This window comes from Pinus tabuliformis, chromosome 8, assembly GCF_031772625.1.
Source record: "Pinus tabuliformis cultivar Carrire ecotype Pingquan chromosome 8, CPIR1, whole genome shotgun sequence".
Lineage (NCBI taxonomy): Eukaryota > Viridiplantae > Streptophyta > Pinopsida > Pinales > Pinaceae > Pinus > Pinus tabuliformis.
In genome coordinates this window covers 879,931,664-879,947,730 of record NC_142294.1, presented here as the reverse complement: position 1 = coordinate 879,947,730, position 16,067 = coordinate 879,931,664, and the positions used below count along the sequence as shown (strand labels likewise).

At 35.0% G+C, this 16,067-nt stretch overlaps 2 pseudogenes; both read right to left on the bottom strand.

The window, feature by feature from the left end:
* Window positions 1-5,171: 5,171 nt before the first annotated feature.
* On the bottom strand, window positions 5,172-6,168 carry LOC149238363 (MLP-like protein 423 pseudogene; annotated as a pseudogene).
* A 5,116-nt stretch (window positions 6,169-11,284) lies between these two features.
* LOC149238362 (UDP-glucuronic acid decarboxylase 2 pseudogene) lies at window positions 11,285-12,906 on the bottom strand (annotated as a pseudogene).
* Between the last annotated feature and the right edge of the window lie 3,161 nt (window positions 12,907-16,067).

The window sequence follows — 16,067 nt, the reverse complement described above, 5'->3', positions numbered from 1 at the left end:
CATGAACCAGAAGGATCCATCTAACATCCAACAGAATAGTTCATGCCAGACGTGATGGTCGTTACAACCAACAAATGAGGAAATATATATCTAGTATCCCGTGGAATATTCCACAAGGATGGGACAACAATAACAACCCTTATAGCACATTATAAATAAGATAAGCACTAAAATAACCGAAATAGTTCAAGTATCTTAGTACATGTGAAAGAAAACATGAAATACAAACATCCATATAATAGTCTTACAAACACTCATATTCCATGCATGAAGATAGTGCTAGCCTCAAAAGGCTTATGTTATTAAGAAAAAGTTCCAAGACACACGTTTACAATGTCCATCACAAGTCCCAATAGTGGGACATTGGAGCCACTTCTTACTCCTCAAAGAACTAGTTGATCTCTCTAATGCCTTGTGGGACGAGCCAAGGTGAAAATTCCTTTGCTCATACAATGAGGGGGTATATATAACCAAGTGGTGATGCTCCCCCCTTGTGACTCTTTGACTACCCTCATGACTGTTCAACTTCCTATGATTTTTCAACTTACATGACTCTTCATATTCATGTCTGTCCTTTGGACTTCCACTTTAAATACATATGATCCAAAATAGTGATGTGGCATATGACCACTCATGACACGACATGACATGACATTGTTGTCATGGAATTCTTGGCCACATGGCAACGTCAGGTCACTATTGTTGTGGAGTCTTGAATGATCTTTAGTCTTGGATGGTATTTGAAAACTTGTGTCCCTTTGTTTCCTCTTGATTGATCCACTTATGATTTTAGATCCAATGTGAATGGCCTAATCCATAGGTGTTGAAACTTAGTGTGTTCTCGTTTGTCCTTGTGGTCTTTATCCCACTTTAAGACCAATTCATCCACACTAAAGATATTTTCCCCTGGAGACTTTTTTTCGAACCACCTCTTGATATGACTCTAGTGTAGTAAAAAAAATCTTTATCTTTCAACCTTTATTCTTGTAGCTTATGAAGAGTGTCCATCTGTTGTGGTAAAACACAAACCCCTATTTTTCACTTATAAATCCTACATGGGGACCCTTTTATCTAATCAATTGGTAAAATTATTATTGTATTTTGAGTATGTTGATGGATTAAACAAGATCGTTTCATTTTTATCTTTCTATCTCATCTCATTTTAACTCATTTGGATCAATGGTTTGCAAATTAGGTTTTTTTTAGTTGCTTTGGCCTTCTATTTTTTTATTACTCTTTTGTTTTATTATTTTATCTTTTTGTTTTTCTTTTGTACAAATTTTTCATTCTTGTAAGTAATATTAATTATCCTTTTGTTTTTGTAAATATTTTTATCATAGCCCCTGAGACCAAGATTTTTCCTATGCCTTTAGCCTTAGGCGTAACACAGTGGCATATGTTTAAAAATCATATATCAGATGCACATTAGACCAAATTCCAAACCATATATAAGATATCAGAACAATTTATATTAAACATGACATATGCTATAACCAAATTCTGATATCAATTGAAATAGTATATGTGGGGAGGTTTTAAACTATATTAAACAAAGCCCGAAGGTCAACCACATAGTGGTAGTTGATATATTAATAAGTCTAATTATATTCCAAGTCCCGCACATGTCATTTAACCAAAGTCCCTTGGGTTTATAAGGTATATCAGAACATTATATCGGATTTTCCCATGTTCCAATGCTTACGAAACTCCGATATCAGTCCCGACCCCAAACCTCAAATATGGTCCTACACATCCCACATGTTCCACTTCCACTATCTCACATAATATAACTATCAGGATTTTCATATGGTTTTTTGTTAAAATTATGATGTAACTTTCCGGCCAGATTTCAGATATGTCCCACTCCTACCACCTCAATGCCATGTTCCACGTCCCACACCACATGTCATCCCACTCCCATAGATAGCAGATATCAAGAATTTGAATCATAACATTATTTTAAAAACCCAATGGCACAAAAGTCTGATGGACTACAAACCCGATATGATGTTCAAACATAACTTATCTCAATTTGAGTGCCGCCCCCCATCTGGGTTTTTGCGGTTTGCGCCTATGTAATACCTAAAGTGATTACCGAAGACTTGTCCCTGAACTAGATATGACTCTCAACAAATTCTAAGATCCATGTATTCGAGAGACTTAAAGCCGAGTTTCATAGGATTCCACTGCAAAGATTAATTCAATCTCTCCATTGGCCTAATCAACACAATAAATTAACAAAATTAGAGGACTTGCATAGGTTGGATTATCTTTCTTTTGTCAGGTTCACAACAATGTTACTATATAATAGTAGTTTCAATAATAAAAATTCTTTACATTTTTGTAGCCCTTATGCTTAGAACTTTTCACTTTAGAATTACAATATGATTTTGACTCAATACTTGAGATCCACAGGTTAGACAAGGCTTATCGCATCTCAACAGGATCCAAGGACGTATATATCACTATCCCAAAAGGTGCCAATATGTCTTGGTCCAGAGAAATGATAATTACTCCATTAATTTTAACAAATCAAACTCTTTAAAGTTATCAAAGCAGACTGGGGGTTTAGGGATTTAAGTGTTATGATCTTCAAGGATTGATACTCAGTACAAATACCAAACCCTAATGCATATTTCCTTCAGAAATAAAAATTCAGAAGTTTCTATGCCACAATATGCTACAAAAGGACATTCCTTGATGCTACAATAGTCTTTAATAGTTGCAAAAACTCTAGGTCAAAAATTTGTAGAGTATCTCACACAGATCTGTCCTTCTAAATGCCAAAGAAAATTAGATTTGTTTCATGATATTTGATCAATAAACCATCGATTGTATAGTCACTTCTAAGCTTATAATTTGATTCCCTAATGAGGGAAGAGACATTTAATAAAAGGTTTTAGCCAACAGTTATTACATAGGTTCAACAACATTGGGTGAATAAAGCTCAAGGATGAATATGAACTATGTTGCTTCAATTAATTATGCTTAGACATCATCCTTGGTAGAAAGGTTATAGGAATAATAGAGGATATGAGTTGTTTAGAACAATCATCTTGAAAAATAGAAATAAACCTCAATGAAGCCCATGTGTAAATGAGAACAACGAATCCAAGGAGTAAATCAACTCGATAGATATCCTCAAGCTCAAGATATTTTAGAGCTTATCATTTGAGGCTAGATATTCATTAGTTTATATAATTTTGGAGGATCCTCTTACTGGTAGTTGACATGGAATAATATTAGAGGGAATTCAATTTAAAATTTTAATTTTAATTTTAATTTTAGCCCCAATATTTGAATGGACTTGTAAAGTCCTTTTGAAATAATTTCAAAATATTTTCGTTGGCTCGATATAAAAACATTTCAATCTTAATTTAATCCAATAATTGGAAAACTCCTAATGTATAACCTTTTTTTAATGGAGAGCCCAATTAAGTGATGATTATTCCATAGGTTTCGATCAATGATACATTTCCACATTGTTAATATGCTTGGGGATTTGACATAGTTTCCCTACCAATCAATTGTTGCCACATCATCATTCATGGAGATTCTTCCACATCATCATGAACCCTTGGGGTTTTAGACCATTAATTAGGGTCACAGACTTTGATTGGGCATATCTCAAAAATTGTGGGACCCACAAAAAGCTCCACAGAACAACAAAATCAACATAATGAGAAGAATCCACAGGCAAGGGTTTCCAACACAAACTTGGTGATTTTTTTCCTCAAAATCCTCCAACAAGTGTCGGGTGTGTCCATCGTCTAGGACATCCAAAACCTTAGGAGTTAGGGTTTCAATAAATTGCATCATCATCTTTCACCTATTGTAACCTACCAAACCTACACATGCTTTGACATCAATGACAACACACTTAAAAAAAATTGGCAGCCTTTTTTCCCATTTTAATGTAGGATGAAGAAGAAGAAATCAAACAGGACCACCCAAAGCAATATTATATGTGTGATCAAGTTCCTAATGGATATGCACATCCCCCACAAAATGCTTCATAAATAGAACTGATCCATGAACCTATTGACGGTGTTCAACCCACCAATATTTAGGGGTCCTCGCCGATATGGACTCCCAATCAAACCTCACACCATTTGGTGTAGGAGTCCCATCTGGTATAAAGGCTTGGTTTCCAAGTCCTTAAAGGTTTTCCTTGGCTCTAGTAGTGAACACAACAAAGTGATGAAATGGTGTCTTCATAAATCAAGGGAGGTGTGCCTAGTGAGTGTGTAGTTGCAACTATGTCGAGGTTCTTCTACTGCAAAGTGGGGAGAAAAGTGAGCCTCTAAGTGAGAGGTAATAGTACCACATAGGAAGAGACACACATGAACCAGAAGGATCCGTCTAACATCTAGCGGAATAGTCCACAGCGGACATGATGGTTGTTACAACCAAAAAATAAGGAAAGATATATCCAGTATCCCGTAGAATATTCCACAAGGATGGGACAACAATAACAACCCTTATAGCACATTATCAATAAGATAAGCACTAAAATAACCGAAATAGTTCAAGTATCATAGTACATGTGAAAGAAAACATGAAATACAAACATCCCCAGAATATTCTTACAAACATTCATAGTCCATGTGTGAAGATAGTGCTAGCCTTAAAAGGCTTATGTTATTAAGCAAAAGTTCAAAGACACACATTTATAATGTCCATCACTAGACCCAATAGTGGTACATTGGAGCCACTCCTTTCTCCTCAAAGAACTAGTGGATCTCTCTAATGCCTTGTGCTAGGAGCCAAGGTGAAAATTCCTTTGCTCATACAATGAGGGGGTATATATAACCAAGGGATGATGCTTCAACCTTGTGACTCTTTGACTACCCTATGTATCATGGGGATTTTCCCATTTATTATACATATAAATTTAGGGTGGTTCTTAAAATTTTCCCTATTGGGGAATGAAAAGATAAAATCAAAAGAGAAAAACAAAATATATCCATAGACAAAGAACACTAACACTGAATAATAAACAAAAATGTGAAGATCAATCTGAGAAATATATCAATTACTTTATTAAATAAAAAATCTCTCAGCAGCGAACCATTTCCTTGTGCAAAGAGACTACGACGGACAAGGTTCTAGCAATCAACACTGTGATCCATTATTCTATTATACTGAACATAGTATCATCCAAGTGAAACTCAAGTTGTGGTCAGTAGATATCCTTCCACGGTCTTGAATATGCTGACTGTTGCTTCCTTAATTAGCTCTGTTGGGGGAATTTGGTTGCCTGCTGGCTCGAACTCAACTGTCCAACTTACAGTGCAAGAATTGGCATCAGCTCCTGGAATTACCTTCATGGTTGGCTTGAAGGCCTTGAATATGTTCAGCATCTCACCCTCGATCACAGTATAAGTAAGGGTCATATTTGTTTCATCCCATGCTTCAATTTTCTCGGATACATGAGTCGCCCCTTTCATTCCTGCACCCAACAACGATTTTTTTTCCGTTATATTCTTGTATATAATTTTGGTTCAGGATCATAAAAAGGGTAAAGAACAAGATACATGTTAAATCAAAAGAATAAGATTTATATAAATTTAAGTGGACTGTAGATTTCAAAAATATTTTGAAATGTAATGTATAAGAATATAGTCTAACTTTTGAAGGATAATATATTCCCAAAATCGATGATTAAGTTAAGCAATCCTAAACCCAAGAAACATATATTCTACCCTGCATAACATTTGTAAAATACTTTGTATTTATTTAATATCCTCTAGTTTCTCTTAAAAATCATCAGCTTCACACCCATCAACCTTTAAGTTAAGGAAACGATCACTACTTCTGTACGCACCCCACTGCCAGGTGACATAAAGATCACCAATAGTAAAAATGCCAGAAACATCACCAAACATTTATAACATAAACATATAAATGGTAGCCAAACAGATTCTGAAACCTATGCTAATTATGTTTAGAATTCCAAAACTCAAATTCCAAATTTCAGATTTGCTTCATACCTTCTCCGTATTTAATTTTGTGGATTGTGTCAACATTACCATCTCTGATGACTTCAATTCTTTTGAAATGAGAGGGCATTATCTTCGGAAATAAGGTTGCAGAATCCCGAAAGGCACCCCACAGTTTCTCAGCAGAAACCTTCAAATCTATCTCCATGCCCACAGATTGCATCATTTTTTCAGCTAAAGCCTTACCGAAAGCAGAGCAAACACAAAATTACGAGTGTTGGAAGAGGTGAGAGGTTTGAAGAAGGGTATATAGGTGGTGTGAGTAAAGAGATGAAGCTATAGCCCTAAATGCGTGAAGAAATGATTCTTAACCATATAAGGCAATGCAGACTGCATCACAGAAAAGGAAACGACAGAATAACACAAAGACATAATTTGATAGCTTCCCATAAGTTCCCTTGAAAGTGCAATAATAAACATAAACCCTTCACATCTATCAATTTTTTCGACGGTTACTGATACAGTTTTATGTGCTAATACATGGGTAATATCTTTAAATCAATGGAAAATACTCTGAACGACCAACCGTTTCAAGGAAGTAGGCACAAAACCTTAGCGTGTTTCGTGCACTTTTCCGTTTATCATTCACTAATTCATCCACTACATTTAACATCCAACTCCGCATACGTTTCACAAAGGAATGCATAGGGACGGATGCACTTAATGGAGTGAATATTACACTTGGAAAATCGTTGAATGTGAATCGTTATAATAACGTTTCAATGCATATTTTTTAAAATTTATTTCTAGTAATTATGATATGTGGTTATGAACAATAGGCACAGTAAATTTTTAATCATGTTTTGTAAAAAAATAATTTAAGTATGGTTTAAACATGTGATTTAGATATGCATGGAAGTTAATGGTGTGAATTCCAACCATTGATGGAGTGGCAACGATGAGAATATACTGGCATATTTCAATTTAGACCATCCGATCAAAAAGATTAATTAAGAAAATGATTAAAGTGGCCAACTCCAATAAGAGGGCTGTCTATCAGCGTAATTAAGTGTTTAGTTTGATAAAATTTATATATTAAATTTATAAATGTTATAATTAATTTTTTTTATATATTTATTAAAATAGATAATTTTATAATTCTAATAATTTTGATAATAAATTTCGACAAAGCTTGAATTATAAATTATATTGTTAAATATAATAAAATCTTTTAAAATGTTGAATTCATTAAGATTCATTTGATTTAAGAAATTGAATCAATATATTTCTTTTTTTTTTGTAAGCTACGGTAAAAATTCTATTAATAAAAACTATGTATATTTACATAAGACCACCCGCCCAACAGGGAAACCAGGTGATTTTCTAATAATATATAACCGTCATGACAGAGAATCAATGTATCAAGACCAGAGAAAATATCACACTAATCTATCTAAAAACAGTCTATGCACCAGTAGAGATATATCCATATTGTTCAAAAATCCATATTGTTGAAAACTGTTACCAGTATACTGCTATGACCAACTATTGACTGGAAAAAAACACAAAAAACTCCATGTAAAAACCTGTGAATGTGTTCAAACTACTGTGGCTACAGATGCTTGTCCTCATTCCTCACAGCATTTTCATCATCTTCTGTCTTCACAGCTATTCCATTATCTTTCAACAGCTTGATGAGCTGATCCATTTTCCTGTCCTGCATGAGAAGGGTCATTTGTATATTTTTCAATTCTCGTTTGAACAATGGCGTATCCTGTGCGAGCTCCACCATTTCTGCTGCTACCTGTTCCAGGGCCTTAGCAAGCAAACGCTTCATTCCCCAATATACGTGCAGTGACTGCTTATAGAGGGACATCCTTCCCCTTGTATGTCCAGGATCAGGTAATAAGCTCTCCCAATCAGCCATCTCTGGATCAGATTGATCTTGCAGAGCCTCTTCCTCTAACTTATCTATTATCTTACGGATTTTAAAATTTGTTTCCCTGGTGTAAGCCGCCTCTGCATCCTGTAATTTCTGGCGCATATCCTTCTTAGCCCGACCACGAACAGCACGGCCAGAGCTCTCTTCGGATCCGCGATGCTCCTCTCGCCCGACATGTCTCCCTCTGCCCGTAACACCTCCTCGACCCCTTCTCCCGCGCCCGCGCCTGCTCCTTGCTGCAACTGCCTCGTCACCATCCTCAGAATCAATATCAGTATCATCTTTGCCCTCCTCCGGAACTGAACGCCTCATCCACCTACCCACTTTCCCACCAGAGGAGGGACGAGGAATATCCTCCTCAAGAAAGTCGCGAATGTCATCTTCCAGCTCGTCAGAGTCTTCAGGGATATCTAAATACATGGGAGGGAGGGACTCTTCCATCACTTGTTTCCCTTTCTCTGCCATCGTGGCACCCTGACTGCGAGTTCGCCTTCCTTCGAAGCGAGATTGATTACTATCCATATTATCCACTCGCGTATTCCACTGCAAACGACTTCCTATACAGTCTGGGGTCCTAAAGAAAACAATGTAACACAAACCAATAGTCTCCCACCACCTCCTCAATACCTGCAACTCTCTTACCCACTCTGAGCCTGTACAGAGGATAAATGAGACCCTTTCTTTCGCTCTCCCAACAGCAGGTAAGAAATTGGCATCGCTGCAACTACTATCATTCCATCTTCGGAGAAGAGCATGCAGTATGAGGACCTTGCTCGGCCACCTTCCCACGTTGTGAGCAATTATTCTCCAAACCATCTCAATAATTGAATCAATATATTTCATTATAATTCTATAATTTCATTATAATTTTATAATTTCAATAAATATGGTAATGAATTATAGTGTTATTATACCCGTAATGGGTATGGTATTACTTATTCAGTTTTGCTTTTGATTACATATTAATTTGTTTTTGATTGTGTGTTTTATTCAAAATTTAATATTGAGAAATTAATTTATGTTATTTTTTATTATTCTTTAAATTTATTTATCCGTAAGGGGATTGGCTGAGGTCTTATTATGACTGTTGTTTAATAATGCTATTTTTCTATTATTTACAATTTTTTTTTATTTAACTTTTTTCATTTTGATTTCAATTTTTCCTAGTATATATTATTTCCATTCTCATGAATTATATTTTTTTCTCCATATTTTCAAATTAAGATAAGAAATTTTAAAGAGGAAAAAATAACTAAAAAAAGATCATATAAATAGCTTTATTACTTTTTAGTTTAACTTATACCTTTTTTTTTTCCTTTTTCTATAATTTTTTTTTCTCTATTTTCAATTCCAATTCTATTAATCATAGTTTTTTTTGTTGTTATTTTTTAATTTGATTTTATTTTTTTCCCTTCATATTTCTACAATTTTCTTTCCTTAGAAACAAGGACTATTTCTCTTTCCTATTTTTGGTTCCACTATCATGCATCCTCCCCTTCTTTGCCGCAATGTTCACTACCATTTCCTTTTCCTTCTTTTGTTTAGTTTCTATTTCTCATATGCGGTTCCACTACCATGCATCCTCCCTTTCTTTGCCGCAATGTTCACTACCATCTCCCTTTCCCTTTTTCGTTTAATTTCTATTCCTCCCATGCTTTGTTAATGTTTCCTAGCTTCCTGAAATCCCCAACTTTACAACATGAAAATAAATTTCCTTGCATTGGTCTTTTAATGCTCAGAGCCCAGCCCATGACCTAAAACCCTATCAAATAACCACACCATAGCAATTTGACTAATTTGTTTCCAATTTAGATATTAGATTTTGGTTGGGCATTTTCTATTCCATTTATTGTTAAACAATTTCTCCATAGAATATGTATTCCAGTTTTATACCATTATAGGGAGTAGGATGGATGAAGTTAACACATTTTTTTCTTTGAAAAATACTACTTCAATATTATCTATTGATTTTTTGATAATTTTATTGGCGATTTTGCTTTCCCACTCTACAAAACATGACAAGACCATATGCATTTTAATTTTCTTGCAACCGAAGGATAAATGTTTTCTTTCATTTGTGTTTGTTTAGAAAGTATAAATCTTTGTCTCATTTATTTCTTTATTTTCAAGACTTGCAAGACTGTGATGTACGATTGAACTTTCCATGTAAGCTTATGGTTTATTTTTAGTTGTGCTCATTTAGTAAGTATAGATATTAATTTCATTTATATTTTTCAATTTTAGATTCTCACTCTTGTATGACTAGTATATGTTTTTTTTTATATTGATGTTTAGGTTTCTTTTTAAATATCATTATTTATTTACATAGTTGAGCATATCGGTATTTGATTTTCTAATCCATTTCACTTAATAAAAGTTATTTGCAGTTTATCATATTGATGTTTGAATTTCTACTCCATTTCACCCAATGCAATTTATTTGTTTTACACAATGTTTATCATTTAATATTATAATATTAACTTGTGTAACCATTTCTCCATTAATACAAAATAATATTAATTATTTTCAACTCCCCCCCTTAATGGAGAAAGTATTATCCTGAACTCCTAGCATCCCTCTAAACAATTCAAACTTTACACGCCCAAGAGGCTTAGTAAAAATATCAGCCATGTTATCACAAGTTTTACAATATTCAACACATATCTCTTTTGACAGTAGTTTCTCTCAATGAAGCAGAGCTACAATGCTCTGCTTTTTGCTTCTCCATGCTATGACCCCAGATCCAATGTTGAATGTGTAACCTGTGATAGATCTTCGATCATCCAAGTTACCTGTCCAATCGGAATCTGAAAAACCTGTTAGAATAACATCAGAAGTGTCAGTGTACAAAATGCCATAATTACTAGTACCACTAAGATACCTCAACACACTTTTTGCTGCGACGCAGTGACTTTTGAGTGGTTTTGACATGAACTGGCTCAACACACTAACAAAATATGCCAAATCTGGTCTAGTTGTAGTTAGATATATCAAACTGCCAACTAGCTGTCTGTACATGGCTACATCCACCTCTTTAGTACCGTCGTCACTGCTCAACTTTAAGTTCTGCTGTAATGGTGTTGTTGTTGATCTGCACTGCTCCATTCTGAACCTTTCCAGTAAGCTTCTAGCATACTTCCCTTGAGTGAGAAAAGTTTGTCCAGAGTCTTTCCATATCCCCAATCCCAAGCAATAATGAAGGTTTCTGAGGTCTTTTCATCTCATACACTTGTGACATATGATTTCTTTGATCAGATTGTTAGCATTCCCTGTTATGATCATATCATATACATACAAAGAAATCAAAATAATTTCCCTCTGTTTATTAAACTTGGTATACATATTTGGATCATTCAAGCTCCTATGAAAGCCATGCTGTACAAAAAATGAGTCAATTTTCTCATACCACGACCTGGGTGCCTGTTTTTAACCACAAAGTACCTTTTTCAATTTACACTCAAGATGTTCCTACCCCTTTTTCACAAAACCTTCAGGCTGTACTAAATAAATTTCTTCCTTCAAGTCACCATTCAGAAATGCAGAATTAACATCTAGCTGGTGTAACTGCCATTTGTGTTTTGTTGCTAAGGAAATTAACATTCTAATGGTGTTTAATTTGGCTATAGGAGCAAAGGTGTCATTGAAATCTATTCCCTCTTGCTGTGAGTAACCCTTTGCTACTGGTCTAGCTTTAAGTTTCTCTATACTCCCATCTGCATTTATTTTTTGTTTATACAACCATTTGCATCCTATGGGGGTTTTACATTCAGGCAATTCAACCAAATCCCAAGTATGATTTCTGTTTATTGATTCTATTTCCTCATACATTGTAGCCCTCCATGCATCAAATTTACTTGCTTCCTCATAATTTGCAGGTTCTACAATGTTTAAAAATTTTGACATTAATGCATACTCTTTCAATTTAGAAGGTAATAGAGTATTCCTACTTGATTTCCTTGGTAGGGGACTTACCTCAAATCTGTCTATTTCAACCTTTTCTGGGCTTGCATTATTGATTACATTTCCTGTTACTTCTTCTTCTTGTTTCTGCTCCTGCTCTTCATCTTCCTCACTGTTTTCTTCCATTAGCAATGGAATGTGCCAATCACTGTTAGAGTCATCCTTTCCTTCTTCAACCTGTTCTAGTTCTAACATTGTAAATTCCCCATGATTCCCAAGATTGAAAGGACCAACATGTTCGCCCTCCATAAGTCACATAAGGCCTTCAACCAGATCAGAAACAAACTGGAAGCTCCGTGTCTGTTTCCCATTTCCATAGACTGTCAAAGGCTCCTTGCGCAAAGCCTGAGCAACAAAATTACTTACAACCTGACCATCATCACGGTACATTCGCGGACCGTATGTATTGAAAATTCAAGCAATCTGAACCTCAACATTTGCCCCAACACGCTTGGAAAGTCTAGATATGTTCAAGATTCCCACATCATTAGTTTTGATAGTCTTCACAGGATTGTGTTTGTAATGCATAGGGGAAGCGGGGCAAGCCAAATGGTAGATCTGATCAACCTCCAACAATAAGGGTTCCACAACATCATGCCTTATCCTTTCAAACCTCAGATTGCCAAAATGATGCAAAACATTCTCCTTCCTTCCTGTGAAGCAATTGTCGACAATAATAACACTGTCGCCTCTTGCCATGAGCTTGTCAAGTAGATGACTGCCAGCAAATCCAACTCCACCTGTCACGACAACTCGCAGGGACTTTCTCTTCAAACCTAGGGGCACTTTAACCCCCGAATTCGCCATCGAACCTGAATGATATTGAGCAAACTGAGAAATAGGTGTCTCATAAACAACCCGATGAGGTTTGTCGGGCACAAACCTTCCATTTTCATTAACATTAGAAGCCAAAAAAGCAGGCTGAAGGATAAAGAAAGTCGATCGGATGGCGATTCCTATCAAAATAAACTCCAGCCGCTGCTCCCTAAGCAAATAACCTACTGGCCTGATAATAGACCACGTCTTTTCTGGCTTAAGAGAGTACTCATCACTGTTATTCATATTGGACTGATAAAATTTCTGATCCTCTGATGAATAATTCTTCAATGAGCCACCACTGGGCAAGTCCGATCTGCTGCCACCAAACAGATCTGGAACTCCAATGCACCACCACCAGGCAAATCCGATCTGCTACCACCAAACAGATCAGGAACTCCAATGCGCCACCACTGGGCAAGTCCGATCTGCTACCACCGAGTAGATCAGGAACTCCAATGCGCCACCACCGGGCAAGTCCGATCTGCTGCCACCAAGTAGATCAGGAACTCCAATGCGCCACCACCAGGCAAATCCGATCTGTTGCCACCGAGTAGATCAGGAACTCCAATGCGCCACCACCGGGAAAATCCGATCTGCTGCCACTGAGTAGATCAGGAACTCCAATGTGCCACCACTGGGCAAATCCGATCTGCTGCCACCGAGTAGATCAGAAATTTCAATGTGCCACCACCGGGCAAGGCCAATTTGCAAAAAATTGCAAATTTTCCAAAGAGAAAAAGGCTGGCGCTACTCGACGGTGAAATACTCGCGCCGAAAACAAAATCGATGCGTCTTACGAAATTGGCACGATTAGGGCTTGATTTTCCGTGCCAATAGCACTTTCTAGCATGCTGGCGCTACTATCTCTCTCAAAACCGCACCAAATGGCACGACTGTTCCTTAATAAATAGCGCCAACCCTTTCTTCCGCTCAAAAATGGTGCGACTGTTGACGACGAAACCGCGCCAACCCTATTTTCCGCTCAGAGATGATCAGTCATCTGAGACTTGTCTTCAGGTGTTACTGCAGTCCACCTGATTCTACGAATGCTTCTGTACACTCCACCGCCACTACAGTTCTATAATCAATGATGCATCCTAAAAAAAAATTAAGGCTATCCCTACTCTGTGCTCTGATACCAAGATAAAAATCAGAATTGAATTGAAAAAAAGAAGTTGCAGCTCACAGGTGAGTACTGCACCTGGAGACTACACTCAAAACAAAGAGAACTCTTTCCGTACACTCTATATTCATCAAATGAGCAATTACATCATTAAGTACATTACTAGAACTCAGGAAGTTGCAACCAAACTCCTAAACTCTAGGAACAAATCCTAAACTAAGGAGATATGTTACAACTTGTGTAACCATTTCTCCATTAATACAAAATAATATTAATTATTTTCAACTCCCCTTGGAAGGGAATCCATAGCAATGGGCTTATTTGCTGAATAATGTTGTCGCCAGAGGGGCTGAGTTGTTGTAGTCTAGTGTTGTGCAGAGTGATTCTGTCGCTGTAGAGTTTGCCATAAACCCTAAGCAGCCATGAAGTGCACACGTGATCTCATTTGTCTTTTTCTATCTACAAGAAGTTAATCAAGGAGAAGTGTTTCAAATATCTGGGAAAAATTGAAACATAATTGAAAATACAAAAATAATGTAATATATATGAAAAACGCATTAAGAATGAAAAAAAGAATATGAATATATATATATATATATATATATATATATATATATATATATATAAACTAATTATTATATGGAAAAAAACTAATCATAGTTTGAAAAAAGAAATAATGTTTTTTTACAAGAATATTGTTAATTATGTCCAAGTCTTGGTTTGGGCAAGAGAAATTACCAATTTTTAAATTATGAATGGTCAAAATTACCAATCTTAAAATATTTTTCATCTAATACATAATCCAACTAATAATATAAAAGAATATATAAATATGAATGAGTTTTCAATTTCACAAATCTACTCCTCTCTCTATTTTATTAAAAATTTAAAATAAACCCCAGTTGCTGTATACTCTTATTCATTTCTTACCGTTTTATTTTGTTTCAACCTCCATTCATGAATTTCATTTTATTTGTTTCGACCTCCATTCATCAATTTCATTCCATGGTTTCAATTAATACTCAGAATAGTTTTGGATATCGTGATATATTTAAAATATGAATCCATTCCTATTAATTGGAACCATAACGAACTATAACAGTGAAAAATTTAGAAATCCGTTATGGAAATTATCATGTTCAAGAATCGTATAAAAAATTCAGCCACAGATTGTTGTAAGCTTTAATAATATCTTCAATATTGAGATGTGAATAAAGACTATTAATACATCAAAATTTTCTGATTTTAACCATGTATAAAAACTTCTGTAAATAAAAACTATCAATAAATCAAAATATTTTGATTTTGATTTTAATCGCGTTAAAAAACATCGCATATTTATACAATATCCCATAACTGTACACTTCGCATATCTATACAATATCCCATAGAACTATTAGCTCATTTGTATATTTATAAGATACACAATGTATTAGCTCCAAGGGTTAGCTCAATCGGTCAAGTCGGGGCCTCGCCGATGGGAGGTCACAGGGTTGAAACCCTAAAGCTCTTGGGGTTAGGTCTGTGGTGACCGAAGTGTGGACCCCCTTCGGGTGGGGTCCACCCAGATTTCTCGAACCTGGCCAGGTCCGTGAACCAGCTGGAAAAAAAAAAAAAAAAGATACACAATGTATTTTCGGAAAATTCACAAGAGAATTACATGTAAGTTATCAGTGGTACAATATATGTTCCATTCAAAATTCATGGGTTTCATTGAAATTTGATGATTTTAACTACCGTATGAGAGAGAAGTTGAAAAAGTCTTTGGATGCTGAAAAAGTCTTTTCACTCAAGTCATTTTGTGGTCTGGAATATGCCAATTTGTTTTAAAAAGTTATATTTATATTGGATTTAATATTATTTTTTTTATGAATGTTTATATAAATAATATCAAATTATGTTGATTGATTTTATTTATAAAAGTTGATAGAAATAGAAAATAATTTTATAGATGTATATTAATTATTAAATTATGTTGATTAATTTTATTTATAAAAATTGAATAATATATAAATGATAAAATTAATACTTTAAAATATATATCAAGTATATTTATTTTAATTGTGCTGATTATTATATATACACTGAAAAAATATATAATTATTGTATATACTAACGAATAAAAAATAAAAACATATAATGAAAAAAATAGATATAATTTTTTATAAAAAACATATAATGAAGAAAAAATAGATATAATTTTTTTGAGATTCACTTATTTATGGTCATTTCCATGAGAACTAATTATAATAAAAAAAATTATGATAACTATTATGAATGC